The sequence below is a fragment of the Scyliorhinus torazame genome, chromosome 15 (assembly GCF_047496885.1).
Source record: "Scyliorhinus torazame isolate Kashiwa2021f chromosome 15, sScyTor2.1, whole genome shotgun sequence".
Taxonomy (NCBI): Eukaryota; Metazoa; Chordata; class Chondrichthyes; order Carcharhiniformes; family Scyliorhinidae; genus Scyliorhinus; species Scyliorhinus torazame.
In genome coordinates this window covers 90795861-90811609 of record NC_092721.1, presented here as the reverse complement: position 1 = coordinate 90811609, position 15749 = coordinate 90795861, and positions in this window count along the sequence as shown.

The following is a 15749-nucleotide window of genomic DNA, read 5'->3' as shown; positions in this document are numbered from 1 at the left end:
AAACTGCACAATCTAATCAGGGCGGCCACGGTGACTACTCAGCACTGTGCCCTGGCACTAACCCCCCCCCACATGTGACCCTGACCCCCCCCCCCCCCCTGGGGGGATAGCCGGACCCCCACCCTGCCCCGCATACCAGCACCCATGCCAGCCCAGCCGCATTGGCCATGTGCCCTTGCCACTGATGCCATCAGCTATCCAACACTAGGCTGCATGCACTGCACTGTCTAACAGTGTTGTGTGTGTTTGCCCCCCCAGGGCAAGTCTGCGCACAACCGCCGGGACTGGAGGGTGACCACCAGACCTGCGCCCCCTCACCATGCCTGAGCAGAGGACACTGGACGCGGTCGGTGGCTCGGACGGGAGGGAGGTTGCTGAGGCGGAGATCGGCGGCACGCGACGAAGTGAGACCCCCTGCCTAGTTACGGATCCTCATGACGTGTGCCCACCCCAACCCTCCACACCCTCACCCCAACCCCCCTCACCCCACACCATAACCCCCCTCACCTCACACACCAACCCCCCTCACCCCACCCCAACCCCCTCACTCCCCCCAACCTCCCCTGACGCCAGCCCTCACCTCAGCCCTCACCACATCACGCCACCCCACCCTCCGGTTGTCTAACCATACATGCCGTTTTGTGTCTGACAGGACCTGCCGGAGATGGGCTTGTGCCAGAGCCGGTGCCCCCCAGACAGCAGAGCACCGATGGGGATAGGAGCCGGAACACCAGCCCTCTAACCGAGGCCCAGGAGACCCCGTGATTCGGGTCAGAGGAGGACACGGACATTCCGTCACTGCTGCCTCCAACACCCTCCACCATCTCAGAGACTATCACCGTGGTTGGGCAAACTAGTGAAGAGGCTCCTGGGACACAATCTGGCATGCACCACACAGTAGGTCCGGTACAGCAGGTGGAGGTAGGAGCTGCCGAGGAGCCGGACGGTTGGAGGGCAGGAACCAACTGCCGCCCAGACATGTCCCGGGCTCCTGGAACATCCAGTCCCACCCATAGTACAGGTGCAGGCAGAGACTAGAGGAGGGGATGACGGCCGACTTCCAGCACCTGCAGGGGCAAGTGGAGGAGTCCACACGTGTGCAGGAGCAGGGGGATGGTACAGTCATGCGTGTCTCCCAGGCCAAAACCGCATGGGTGGGATCCGCGGTGGAGGCAATGGGGCCGACAGTATCGGACATGGGTCAGCGTGTGCAAAGCCTGGGTCATTCTGTGCAGGCGGGGGCCATGGCCCAGGGCAGGGTTGCCGAATCACAGGCAACCATGTGCCAGAGCCAGCTGGAGATTGCAGCGGTGCTCCTCAGTGTGGCCCAGTCACAGCAGGCCATGGCTGAGAGCGGCAGCAGCAATGCCCAGGCGCAGGCTGGCGTTGCTCAGACACAGAGGGAGGTGATCCAGTCCCAGAGGGACGTGGCCCAGTCACTGGCTGCTGTGGCACAGAACCTCAGTGTGGTGGCACAGTCACAGGGTGAAGTGTTGCAGTCCAGACTTTGCCCTCTTCCAGACCCTTCCATCAGGCAGAAGATGCAGAAGTCTGAAGACCCGCACATCCAGACATAGGGACAGCTTCTTCCCCACAGTTACTAGACTCCTCAACGACTCTCCCTTGGACTGATCTGTTCCCTGAAAGAACACTATTCACGACGCCCTATGCTGCTCTTGTTTGACCTTGTTCCGCACTGTAACCAATCACTATTTGTTGATGCACCACTGTCAATGTACTCTGTCGATTATTCTTTTGTCTACTATGTACGTACTGTGTCCGTTCCCTTGGTGGCAGAAAAATACTTTTCACTGTAACTTCGGTACATGTGACAATAAATATCAATCAATCAATCAGTCCCAGAAGGAGATGGGCCACTCCCTCTGCTCCAAGGCTGCTAACGTTCAGACCCTTGTCGATACCAGAGTGGATCTCCAGGACTGGCTGCAGCAGGTGTCGGGAGGCCTCGGGGGATGGCTCCGCTCGCACCCCCGTCCCATGGAGAAGCCCCGGGGGCCATCTGGCATCCCGAGGGAGGAGGAGGTGCTGGGGCCCGTAGGGGTATGGCGGTAAGTGCTGTCCGCTGGGAGTGAGGGTTCGTGGGGGGGGGGGGGGCAAGTAAGGCCAGAGGGTGGATTGTGTAGCTCCCGCCCCGACCGTCCCCGGCACCTCATCCCCAGCGATTCGGCAGGGCTGTGTGATGGACTGGCCAGTTCCCATGCAGGGATCACCCAAGTGGAAGGTGCTACCTTCATGAATCAGACATTATCTAACTATGTGGAGCATGTGGCACATCGCAGATTGGGCTGTCATCATCCTCCATTCCATGGACCAGACCCGCCAACCCAGTGCCCCCAGCTCGTAGGGCCGCAGGTATATATAACGGCGGAGGGGTGCATACGGGTGGTTTGGTGGTGTGGGAGGTGAGGGTGTTTGATGGTGTGGGAGGTGAGGGTGTTCGATGGTGTGGGAGGTGAAGGGTTGTGATATAGTGGTGTCCGTGCCCCTGGCCAGCGAACCCCCTCCCGCCTCCTAGTCTGCGAAACATGTTTTGATTTGTGTGTCCCGTGTGCGCTGACCCTGGCGAGTGCATTGTGCAGCCTCCCATGCCTGGCCAGGCCCCATGTCCCGCTCATTGCCGCCTCCCCCTCATCTGACAAGGTCTGCCCTCCCTCCTCATCCTCCTCCAGCACATCACTCCTCTGCTGGGCTATATGGCGGAGGACGCAACAGACCACAATGATGCGGAGGCCTTCCTGGCCTCGTACTTTTTCAGGACCTGAAGCAACTCTTGACAACACCCCTGGTCGCACAATGGGCATCATTGAATCGGTGGTCTGCGTCGGTCTGTGGCCTCCGTTTTGGCATCATCAGCCTTAATCGCAATGGGTAACCCCTGTTGCACAGTAACCAGCCCCGCAGCCGGGGGCGGGGGGGGCGTCCCTCGAACATGTCGGGGATCACCAAGTTTGCCAAGATAAACGAGTTGTGTACACTGCCCGGATATCAGGCACTGACGTGCAGGATCCGCAACTGATGTTCACAGACCACCTGAATGTTCATGGAGTGGTAGCCCTTCCTGTTCGTGAACAGTGGCCTGTTATCCGCTGGTGACCGTAGGGCGGCATGCGCCCCATCGATTACCCCTGGACCCAGGGCATCCCGGCGATGGCACATAACCCTGCTGCCCGGTAGGCACGGTCCACAGGGTACTATATGTACCGCTCCTTCTGGGGATGCAGGGCATTGGGGACTGCACGGATGCACCTGTGCGCCGATGCCTGGGAGCTGCCGAACAGGTACCCACTCGGCGACTGGAATAACCCCTTCGCATAAATGGTCAGCACCACCGTAACGTTGACGGCTACCGGTAGCGGGAGCCCTCCCTCATTCACATGCGGTGCCAGGTGTGCCATCATCTGGCAGATGTGACGCACTGTCTCCCTGCTTATCCGCAGACTCCATCTGCATGCCAGGTCCAGAAGGACCTCAAAAGACATGCGGCCGCAGTAAACGCGGGTCCTCATCCAGCGCTCCCTTGGCACCTCTTCCTCCTCGTCCTGTTGGGCAGCCGGCTCTCCAGCCTGAGCAGCTGCCACCTGCCCTCTGCAGGCCGCTCCTCTGCTGCAGCCTCCGCCTCCTCTCTGAGCCGCTCCTGCTGCCATAGGGCTGCATGCAGGGCAGTGGCCGTCGCCACGGCGGCCAGCATTACAGCGCCATGTAGCACAAGTGGATAGCACTGTGGCTTCACAGCGCCAGGGTCCTAGGTTCGATTCCCCGCTGGGTCACTGTGCGGCGTCTGCATGTTCTCCCCGTGTGTGCGTGGGTTTCCTCCGGGTGCTCCGGTTTCCTCCCACAGTCCAAAGACGTGCAGGTTAGGTGGATTGGCCATGATAAATTGCCCTTAGTGTCCCAAAAAGTTAGGAGGGGTTATTGAGTTACGGGGATAGGGTGGAAGTGAGGGCTTACGTGGGTCGGTGCAGACTCCATGGGCCGAATGGCCTCCTACTGCACTGTATCTTCTATGTACAGGTTGATGTCTGAACGCCAATATTTTCTGCAGGGGGTAAAGGCATACATGTCATCATGGCGCACACACCCGTGCCCAACCAGGTGCCATGGGCTGCACGGTGGCCTCTGTGTGCCCAAACCAGGCATGCCCCCCACCCTAGCACCCGGGCCCCGTCACCCCTGGTCCTGGCGCCCGTCTCTGCTGCCAGGGACACTGTTTGATGGCACTGCCATCACTGTAGGCTGAATTGGCGTGGCGTTGGGTGGTCCCCCCCATGGATGGTTCTGGGGGGGGGGGGCAAGGTGGCACCCCCCATACGGCTGTTTTCACTGCGTGCACCCAGGGGCCGGGGTGGGTGGCCAGCAAGGTGGCCGCTGTAATGGCGGCCGGAGCCTGGGCACCGCCCCTGTCCTGTTGGGGGCTCCCCGGCTGCTCGGCCTGCCCCTCCCCTCCCCTCCACTGGCCCTTGAAGGCCCCCCCCCCCGGCAGAAAGCACGTCCGGTGTCCGATCCAGAAGCCCACAGTTACCCCACGCCACCTCCTCTCCCAACCGCTTCAACCAGCACGCCAGGTTCACGATTTGAAGCACAATAGAAACACACCGTCGAGAATTCGGCCCATCCGAGGTGCTGAGGCCCCGGAGAATCAGTCATCACGACCGATAACGAGATGCATACTGCACTTCCGGGCCATGTGCCGCGATTACCGCGTTTTTAGGAATCCGGAGAATGCCAATTCCGCGTGAAACTGGCATCAGGCCCAATTTCGGCATCGGAGCCAATTCTCCAGCCGATCGAGTTTTGTGATTTCGGCGACACCTCACGGAGAATCTAGCCCGTATTCAAGGTACGTATTACAGCTATGAGACTTCCCATTGCCTCTGTCTGGACTGCTCTCTAGCTTCCAGACAGGGGTCCCTTTTCTGGGGAAGGGGAGGTTCTATCTGGCGGGGTGGTCTGTGGAGTGGGCTCCTTTAGCCAGGGCGTCACTGGGGGCCCCCCCTATTATAGGGTCCCTGGGCATGATCTCCCTTATTACAGGGGCTCCTGGGAGAATCCCCCTATTACAGGGGGTCCCCCTATTACAAGGGGTCCTGGGGGTTGGTTTGCTGGAGGAAACATGGGCAGGCAGTGCACTGGTGGGGGGGGGGGGTGACCCTCGTATGGTCTCTACCGTCATGGCCCTGACATGATGGACCTCCCCCGGAACCAATCCCGATTTTCCTCAGTCCCATCGGGGAACGTATTTGGGCATTCCAGGATGGAGAACCCCACCCTTAATATTCTCTGGGAAAACAATCACCAAATATCCAACCAATTCTGTCCTTAACTCGTGTAACTTCCAGTCCTCCTGAACCTATCCAACTAAATAATTGGCTCATAATAAAATGTGGGCGGCATGGTAGCACTGAGGTTAGCACTGTTGCTTCACAGCTCCAGGGTCCCAGGTTCGATTCCTGGCTTTGGTCACTGTCGATGTGGAGTTTGCACATTCTCCCCATGTCTGCGTGGGTTTCCTCCGGGTGCTCCGGTTTCCTCCCACAAGTCCCGAAAGACGTGCTGTTAGGTGAATTGGACATTCTGAATTCTCCCTCCCGAATTGGACATTCAGAATTCTCCTGTACCCGAACAGGCGCTGGAATGTGGCGAATAGGGGATTTTCACAGTAACTTCATTGCAGTGTTAATGTAAGCCTACTTGTGACAATAAAGATTATTAATTATACATTTAAAAAAATCTCTTTATTATTTCATAAGCTCTTAAAATCACCATCACCCTGAGTCGACATCCGTGAAATATCAGCTTTGAGCTTATTTGGTTAGCTTAAGTATTTTAAGTTGCAAATTAATCTTGTGGTCATCACAAATTTAAACATAATTTGCAAAACATTAAGACATCAGCTATCAGAAATAAATGACCCATAAGCTGTTGTAAAAATGTAATCTTATTTATTATTAACTTGTGTTATTAAAAATATTAAGATGGGATTGATACAGCATGTCCCCATTTTGTTGCAGTTGGAATGTTATTTATACTTGCATTTAAGAGCTTTAAAATTGGTTTGACTTCTTGATATGCGCCAGACTCCCCTCTTGTTGCCCAGGGCTTGGTAAGAGCTGAAACCCTTGTCACATGGAACCTCATAAGGGATACAGGATATAGTCAATAATAATGCATTGTAACAGTTCTGTCAAAAAGATGCTGGAAAGAGATTTCTTATGAAAGAACCTGGTCCAGAATATTCCCTCCTCCTGCTCCATAGAAATATTATGAGGCTAAGGGAAACTAAGCGTAGATAGGAAAAATTTGGATGAGGCCTGTTTTGGCGTGTGGCTAGCGATTGTCCATCGCCTGGTCCTGTTGAAGCTGACAGCGTGCAAATTTCATGTTGCCTGTTCGTCTTAATGATTTCAGCATTCTGCCCAGTGCAGGACACACTGCTGGCTGGCTGGCTGCATGTTCCAGAGGGGCATCAGCAACTTATATGGCTGGCACTCTTAAAGGGGAACTGCTATTATGCAACAGAAGTTAATGCAACTGTCTCTGGAAGGTTTGGCTAGAAGCAAAATGAGCAAATGAACCAAGAGGGAGTGCTCCCAGGTGCACTGATATGGTGCTGGAGGCATTAGTGATGGAGGTGGAAAGGAGAAAATAAGTCCTGTTCCCTTGGGAGGCCAAGAGGCCATCAAGGCACACCCTGGAAAAGGAACAGGAGCAGGCAACTACTGAGGACCAGACATCCATTTTGGAAAAAAATGCTCAATGACTTCTTGTGGTAGTCAGTGAAAGCATTTTCACATAATTTCTCCAACGCAATGCTCCACCAACAACTCACATTGCTCAATGCACCATGGTCCAGTCACTCACTGGAGGGCAAGGCCACAGAGAGGCTTTGCTACAAACTCAGATGAAGGCTTGAAGCCAAATCTAGGAGAATGCTGATGGGCAAGCACACCAAGATGCTTGGTGCTCAGGCAAGCTTGGCATTGAGGCTGCTGACACTATCAAGAAGCACAGACGAGTTGGACTCCAACTTGGCACAGGGCTTCGCACAGAGCTTGGAACCCATTGTTTCCGGCGTGGATGTGGTGGCCATGTTCACGACAGCATAGAACATAAGAACTAGGAGCAGGAGTAGGCCATCTGGCCCCTCGAGCCTGCTCCACCATTCAATGAGATCATGGCTGATCTTTTGTGGACTCAGCTCCACTTTCCGGCCCGAACACCATAACCCTTAATTCATTTATTCTTCAAAAAACTATCTATCTTTATCTTTAAAACATTTAATGAAGGAGCCTCTACTGCTTCACTGGGCAAGGAATTCCATAGATTCACAACCCTTTGGGTGAAGAAGTTCCTCCTAAACTCAGTCCTAAATCTACTTCCCCTTATTTTGAGGCTATGCCCCCTAGTTCTGCTTTCACCCGCCAGTGGAAATAACCTGCCCGCATCTATCCTATCTATTCCCTTCATAATTTTATATGTTTCTATAAGATCCCCCCCTCATCCTTCTAAATTCCAATGAGTACAGTCCCAGTCTACTCAACCTCTCCTCGTAATCCAACCCCTTCAGCTCTGGGATTAACCTAGTGAATCTCCTCTGCACACCCTCCAGTGCCAGTACGTCCTTTCTCAAGTAAGGAGACCAAAACTGAACACAATACTCCAGGTGTGGCCTCACTAACACCTTATACAATTGCAGCAGAACCTCCCTAGTCTTAAACTCCATCCCTCTAGCAATGAAGGACAAAATTCCATTTGCCTTCTTAATCACCTGTTGCATCTGAAAACCAACTTTTTGCGACTCATGCACTAGCACACCCAGGTCTCTCTGCACAGCAGCATGTTTTAATATTTTATCATTTAAATAATAATCCCTTTTGCTGTTATTCCTACCAAAATGGATAACCTCACATTTGTCAACATTGTATTCCATCTGCCAGACCCTAGCCCATTCACTTAGCCTATGCAAATCCCTCTGCAGACTTCCAGTATCCTCTGCACTTTTTGCTTTACCACTTATCTTAGCGTCGTCTGCAAACGTGGACACATTGCCCTTGGTCCCCAACTCCAAATCATCTATGTAAATTGTGAACAGTTGTGGGCCCAACACTGATCCCTGAGGGACACCACTAGCTACTGATTGCCAACCAGAGAAACACCCATTAATCCCCACTCTTTTCTTTCTATTAATTAACCAATCCTCTTTCCATGCTACTACTTTCCCCTTAATGCCATGCATCTTTATCTTATGCAACAACCTTTTGTGTGGCACCTTGTCAAAGGCTTTCTGGAAATCCAGATATGCCACATCCATTGGCTCCCCGTTATCTACCGCACTGTTAATGTCCTCAAAAAATTCCACTAAATTAGTTAGGCACGACCTGCCCTTTATGAACCCATGCTACGTCTGCCCAATGGGACAATTTCCATCCAGATGCCTCGCTATTTCTTCCTTGATGATAGATTCCAGCATCTTCCCTACTACCGAAGTTAAGCTCACTGGCCTATAATTACCCACTTTCTGCCTACCTCCTTTTTTAAACAGTGCTGTCACGTTTGCTAATTTCCAATCCGCCGGCACCACCCCAGAGTCTAGTGAATTTTGGTAAATTATCACTAGTCCATTTGCAATTTCCCTAGCCATCTCTTTTAGCACTCTGGGATGCATTCCATCAGGTCCAGGAGACTTGTCTACCTTTAGCCCCATTAGCTTGCCCATCACTACCTCCTTGGTGATAACAATCCTCTCAAGGTCCTCACCTGTCATAGCCTCATTTCCATCAGTCACTGGCATGTTATTTGTGTCTTCCACTGTGAAGACCGACCCAAAAAACCTGTTCAGTTCCTCAGCCATTTCCTCATCTCCCATTATTAAATCTCCCTTCTCATCCTCTAAAGGACCAATATTTACCTTAGCCACTCTTTTTTGTTTTATATATTTGTAGAAACTTTTACTTTCTGTTTTTATATTCTGAGCAAGTTTACTCTCATAATCTATCTTACTCTTCTTTATAGCTTTTTTAGTAGCTTTCTGTTGCCCCCTAAAGATTTCCCAGTCCTCTAGTCTCCCACTGATCTTTGCTACACTGAACATAGAACATAGAGTGCAGAAGGAGGACATTCGGCCCATCGAGTCTTCACCACCCCACTTAAGCGCTCACTTCCACCCTATCCCCGTAACTCAGTAACCCGTCCTAACTATTTTGGTCACTAAGGGCAATTTATCATGGCCAATCCACCTAACCTGCACGTCTTTGGACTGGGAGGAAACCGGAGTACACGGAGGAAACCCACGCAGACACGGGGAGAACGCGCAGACTCTGCACAGACAGCGACCCAGCGGGGAATCAAACCTGGGACCCTGGCACTGTGAAGCCACAGTGCTATCCACTTGTGCTACCCTGCTGCCCTTATAGACCAAGTCACGATGCATCTTCTGAAAGGCAACTAGGGATGGGCAATAAATGCTAGCCTAGCAGCGATGCCCGCATCGCGTAAAAACTAATTTTAAAAAAGCATCTGATGGCCAATCAGCTGCCATTGCAGTGCAGACAGTAACATCACGAGGCTGTTTGAGGTTTTCCTGCAAAGTCTTCTACATTCTCACTCTATTGAAAGCTGACAGTCTTTCACCAGCTCCGCGACAGTCACTGGGGTAGGACCGGGCCAGAGAAGACACCTGTAAGATAGGAATTAAGTGAATGCACTTGGATTCACAGTACAGTTTTGTGTGCATTGCTGGATTGGATTTGTTTATTGTCACGTGTACCGAGGTTAGTGAAAAGTATTTTTCTGCGAGCAGTTCAAACAGATCATTTAGTACATGAAAATAAAATAAAAGAAAATAAAAAGAAAATACATAATAGGACAACACAAGGTACACAATGTAAATACATAGACAGCGGCATCGGGTAAAGCATACAGGAGTGTAGTATTAATCGGGTCAGTCCATAAGAGGGTCGTTTAGGAGTCTGGTAACAGCAGGGAAGAAGCTGTTTTTGAATCTGTTCAAGCGTGTTCTCAGGCTTTTGTATCTCCTGCCCGATGGAAGAAGTTGGAAGAGTGAGTAAGCCGGATGGGAGGGATCTTTGATTATGCTGCCCGCTTTCCCCAGGTGGTGTAGGTAGAGAGTACTGCTTGAAATACTGTTAAATTGTTATGGAATGGTTTTGCATTTGTGGCTTTTATTTCAGGATTTTGGAAAAGAGGGCACTCTGCTTGTACATAGCAGATAGATTAAAATGTAAGAAATTGTGGAACAATGATGATGTGGGGCTGACATCACGTTGAACAGGTATCTGAACATCTGATGGACAGCCTACCTGGTGTGAAGGAGCATTGGATGACTTGACCCTCCCTCCTCGTCTTGCTTCATCAGGTGACCTCCACCTGACTGTAAGGGTTGGGCTTTCATGAGAACAAGATTGTAAGGATGTAGCCAACCACCACAAACTGAGAGACACTCTCTAATGCTGGAGGAATCACACGAGCATCCCAGACAGCAAAACCAATGTTTGAGGATGCCTATGGTTTGCTCCATGGCACTCCTGGCACCTGCATGGCTCTCATTATAGGCACAATGTCTTCAAGGTCATGAGCTGGGTACAGATCGCGCATCCCTTGCCACCCGAGCAGCCAGACTCTGGTTCTTCATGGTGACCCAAAGATGCGGGGTAGAGCTGGCACAGGTTGAACACATTGTGGCTGCTGCCAGGATAGTGGGCAATCACAAAGATGGGGATGGTTGCTCACAAACTGGATTTTAATAGAGAGGTAGCTCTTGCAGTTATAGGATATATCGCCATTAACGTGCTGCTTACAGTTGATTGCACCCTGTATCATTGGGAATCCTGCCAACCTGCTAAATCTACACTTTCTTCTGCCTCTCTCCAATCATTGAGGAGATGGTGAAGATCTATCTCCTTTTATCCGGTGCATCCGTCACCTCCCTGATGCAGTGTTGGACAGCAAAGTGTGCGATATTGCAAATGTTTCCTGCTTCTGTCTTGAAGGATCCACCAGCTTAGAACTCGTGGTTCCCTACCTTTTCAGTGACGAGGCACACTCCAATGAGACAAACAATTCCACACCCACTTTTTTTCAGCTGAATCAATTGCTCATAAATCCTCCACAATGTAGCAGTGAACTGATAGTGGCCAATCACATGCAAAGGGCAGGAGTTAGGGTGTACCACAATTAAGCAATCTACTGCAAAGTTTCTTCATTGCACAGCCACTCATCATACGTGCCCAGTTTAAATCAGCTTTCGGACTGAACTTCAGTTTAATTCAAGGCCGTTACATTCGGTGCGACAATAAGTCCAGTCAAAATGCTAATAGGTATTAGACATGTAGATATATCAATCAATACCAACCAGAAAACAGGGAAAAACATATTGTTGCACTGTATCATAGAATCATAGAATTTACAGTGCATAAGGAGGCCATTCAGCCCATCGAGTCTGCACCGGCCCTTACAAAGAGCACCCTGCTGAAGCCCACATATCTACCCTATCCCCGTAACCCAGTAACCCCCACATACCATTTTTTGGACACTAAGGGCAATTTAGCATGTCCAAGGGCAATTTAGCATGTCCAATCCACCTAACCCACACATCTTTGGACTGTGGGAGGAAACCGGAGCATCCGGAGGAAACCCACGCAGTCACGGGGAGAACGTGCAGACTCTGCACAGACAGTGACCCAGCCGGGAATCAAACCTGGGACCCCAGAGCTGTGAAGCAACTGTGCTAACTACTATGCTACAGTACTGCCCACACTAAATGAAAACAATCTTTCTCACATTTATCAAGTTAAATATCACATCTAAATACTGAAGTTAGTGTCGTGTAATGTATTGTACATGCTTGTAATTGTGAGACGTGAATTTAATTTCATACTAATTAACAAGACACATATTATTTATTTCCTCTTCTTTAACATCACATGGTTTACATTGACATAATTTTGTGTTCGACTCTGTTACTCAGTTACATATCCCTGCTGTGTGCCAAATGATAACATATTTAATATTAGAATATGACTACTTACTTTACAAATATTGTTTTGGGCACTTGAGTGGGAATAGTATCAACATAAAGTTTTACAATCGCGATGAGTTTGTGTTGTATCTATAAAACCTCAGATACCTTTTTGACAGTTCAATTACTCAGAGGTTTTACTTAGGTATTAGCGAGGAGAACAAATGACAAACATAAATACAAGTTCAACAATCTTTATTAAACACACAATTAGACGGTAAATCAGCGTATATTATATTTCATATTATGCAGAGGGGAAATGAGGTTGCGAGAAAGCGCAAACCTAACTTACGTGTAGTTTTTCCTGGTTCTATCCTGTAGTATGAATAACAGACAAAGACTCCTAAGAAGCAAAGGATTAGCCACAGCTTCCTGCTGAGTATTTTCTCAATGAGGATTTGGTTGCCTCGCCCATCACTTTTTGATGACAGCCAGTGATCCAACACACGGCAAGGCTTTTGGCCCTCTCATAACTCCCATCCCCCCATCGCAGGGTCGACCACAGCACAGGTGTACCTCGGAGCCAGCTCCGCAGCAACAACCTCAGCCAGTCCTGTCAACCCACCCACCCATCAGGACACCATCACCCCCCCGCCTCCCACCCCTAAAACTAGCACCTGAATAAATCTCTGCAGCCTCACAACACAAACTGCAGTTGCCGCTCCCTTTTGACTTTCAGATACTCCTTTGGAGAGAAATTTCTGTGTATGGTGAGAAATAACCGGCATGACTGCGTCCCTGGCAAAGGAGTCTTGCAGTGATGGTTTGGGCTTGTGGGTTGGCTTGATGCATCGGCACGTGTGCGGTAGCGCCGGTGGCCACTGCACACTTGCACCTTTCTCACGGCACACCAGTGTGTTGTGCCACAGCAATTGGGAACCACTGCTCTCGAGCAGTGTTTTTCAAACTTTTTTTCCTATACCCATTTTTGCCAACCGGCCGATCTTTGGGACCCATGCTGGCCGACCTTCGGGATCCACGCCAGCTGACCTTCACAGCCCACACTGGCCAACATTCTTGACCCACGTCACACTAATTTACCTTTAATGCGAAAAGTGAGCCTGCTTGCTCCTCACGATCTCAGTCCAATCAAGTTCACAGGAGGAGAGGGCAATGCACATATCAGGTGCAGAATTCAGTCAGTTCACCTTTGTGAGACGGGAAAATACAACTTCGCACATGTAGGTGATTAAGAAGGGCAATAACAACAAAATGTTAATCTTACTCAGTAATGGATACTCTGGGAGATGCTACTCCTGAATGCTGACAACCACATGGATCTTTGGCATGTATTTTTTCAAATGTGCTGTCAGGCCTGGTGCAGCAGCTCAGTTGCCTCATTTGGAGTCAGCTGTAAGTTAATAATTAACTCTAGAGTCTCAAACTCAAAGAGATTTTTGCCCCACCTCTTTCAAAATCTGAAACTTCTCCCCTGGAATGTAATGACAAAAATGGTTGGTCAGCGCAGCCAGATGAGACTGAATAAGGCTTGTCAATCTATTGACACTAACAGTGTTTTCTTCCATTTGCCGTAGCAGGGAAAGGAACAAGACAACACTTGTCAAACTTTCAATTACTTTTTGAAAGCATCTATTTTTTCACAGTGCCAAAAGCAATCATCATCTTTCTCTTGCAATTTGAAGTTCAGTTCATTTAGAATTGAAAAGATGTCTGGAAGGTAAGACATAGCATCCAACTTTCATCACCAAACGATTCAGCCAGGGGGAAGATTTTTCAAGGAGGAAAGGGTGTATTTGATACCTTAGTTCGTAAGCTCTGCCAAGCACACGACCCCATGACAGCCAATGTACCTCTGCGTGGAACAATAAATGTGTGTGTTCGGCCCCCATATCGGAACACAGAGCCTCAAAAAGCCAAGTACTGAGTCCACTGCGTTTAATGAAATTCACAACTTTCACAATTCCTTTCAACGTCACTTCAAGATCAGATGGAATTCGACACCAATGCCTCACAGTGAATATAGCAATAATCCCAAACAATGTCCTGACCAGCTGCCTCCTTAATCCTTATTATAACTCCGCTGTTTTTCCCAGTCATGTTGGCTTCTCCATCGCTTGTGATTCCTCTGCAATGAACCCAGTCAAGTCCGCATTTTCCAACCACGTAACTATTCAATGTTTCAAAGATCTGTGTGGCAGTTGTGCTGGTTGTCAAGCAGCACAGCAAATCCTCAACAAATTTATTGTGCCAAATATACCTAACATAAACTAGCAAGGTTAGTCAATATGGAACATCTGGGGCAGGGTTTTACATTTCTGAGACTGAGTGTTGACACCAACGCAGAATTCATCAACTTTCGCGGCAGCAAAACTGGCGCCGCATCTGGATCGATTCTGCTACAGTTTAGGGGCGAGCACTGGCGTTACATGGACGACAATCGGTTCTAATGAGAATCGGTGTTGGATTTGTCGGTTTCGCGATTGACACTCAGGAGGCTGACAAGCTGCAGCCGCATATACACACTACACTCACCATCCCAGCCAACATGATGGCAGCGAGGAGAACGGCCCCGAGATTTACTGATGCTGAACTGGGGAGCCCCTTGGATGCCGTGGAAGGAGAGGAGGATAACCCTGTACCCCGGGCCGGGAACGTGACTGCCAGCCGGCGCCGTTCGCTGTGCCTAGTTACAGGTGATAGCGGCGGTCAGCGCCATTGGCAACACCGTCACAACCAGCCAGCAGTGCCAAAATAAATTGCACGACCTCCTCAGGGCGGCCAGGGTGACTAGGCAGCACTGTGCCCTTGGCACCAACCCCTGTCCCATACACCTATAACCCTATCCCCCCACCTGGAGGGCGGCCGAACCCCCAACCCTGCACCACATGCCAGCACCTATACCAGCCGCCATGACCGGGTGTCCTGGCCTCTGAAGCCACCAGTTACCCACCCCTTGGGCTGCATGCATCGGACTGACTAACACTGTCGTTGTCTGTTTCTGCACCCCATCCCACCCGCCATGAGAGGGCCGCACACAACTGCCAGGAACGGGAGAAGACAGGAAGGGGATCGCCGGACCTTCGGCCTAAATCTGGCAAGCCGAGGGCCTTGGATGTGGTCGGTGACCCAGAGGAAAGGGGGGTCACCGAGGTGAGGTTCGGCCGCGGGTGTGTAAGTGAGACCCCGCTTAGTTGCTGTTCCCCATGACATGTGTGTCAACCCCTCACCCAACACCACCCCCACACCACCCTCACCCTTCAACACCCCCACCCCACCACACCCCCACCCCACGCTCACCCCCATTCACTCCGGTCCACCGTCTAATCATGCACCTTGTCTTGTGTCTTACATGACCTGCTGGTGATGGGGCAGGTCCATCTAATGACCCCAGCCAGTGCCACAGCTGGAGCCTATCCCCCCCCCCCCCCGTGAACCAAGCAGTGATGGTAGCAGCCCGGACACCAGCCCCTCCGCCTGAGACTCAGGAGGCCCCGGAGCTCGAGTCAGAGGATGTCACTGACTTTCCGTCACAGCTGTCTCCAACACCCCCCACCATTCCTGAGACCCTCACCTCAGTTGGGCACTTTAGTGAAGAGGTCCTGGATCACTATCTAGTGCTCACAGCTGCTCCGGTACTGCAAGTGGAGGTAGGAACCCCCGAGGGGGCAGGCAGTCAGGGGGCAGCCAATCCCAGGGACTAGCTGTCGTACGGGCAGGTATCTGGCTTCTGAAA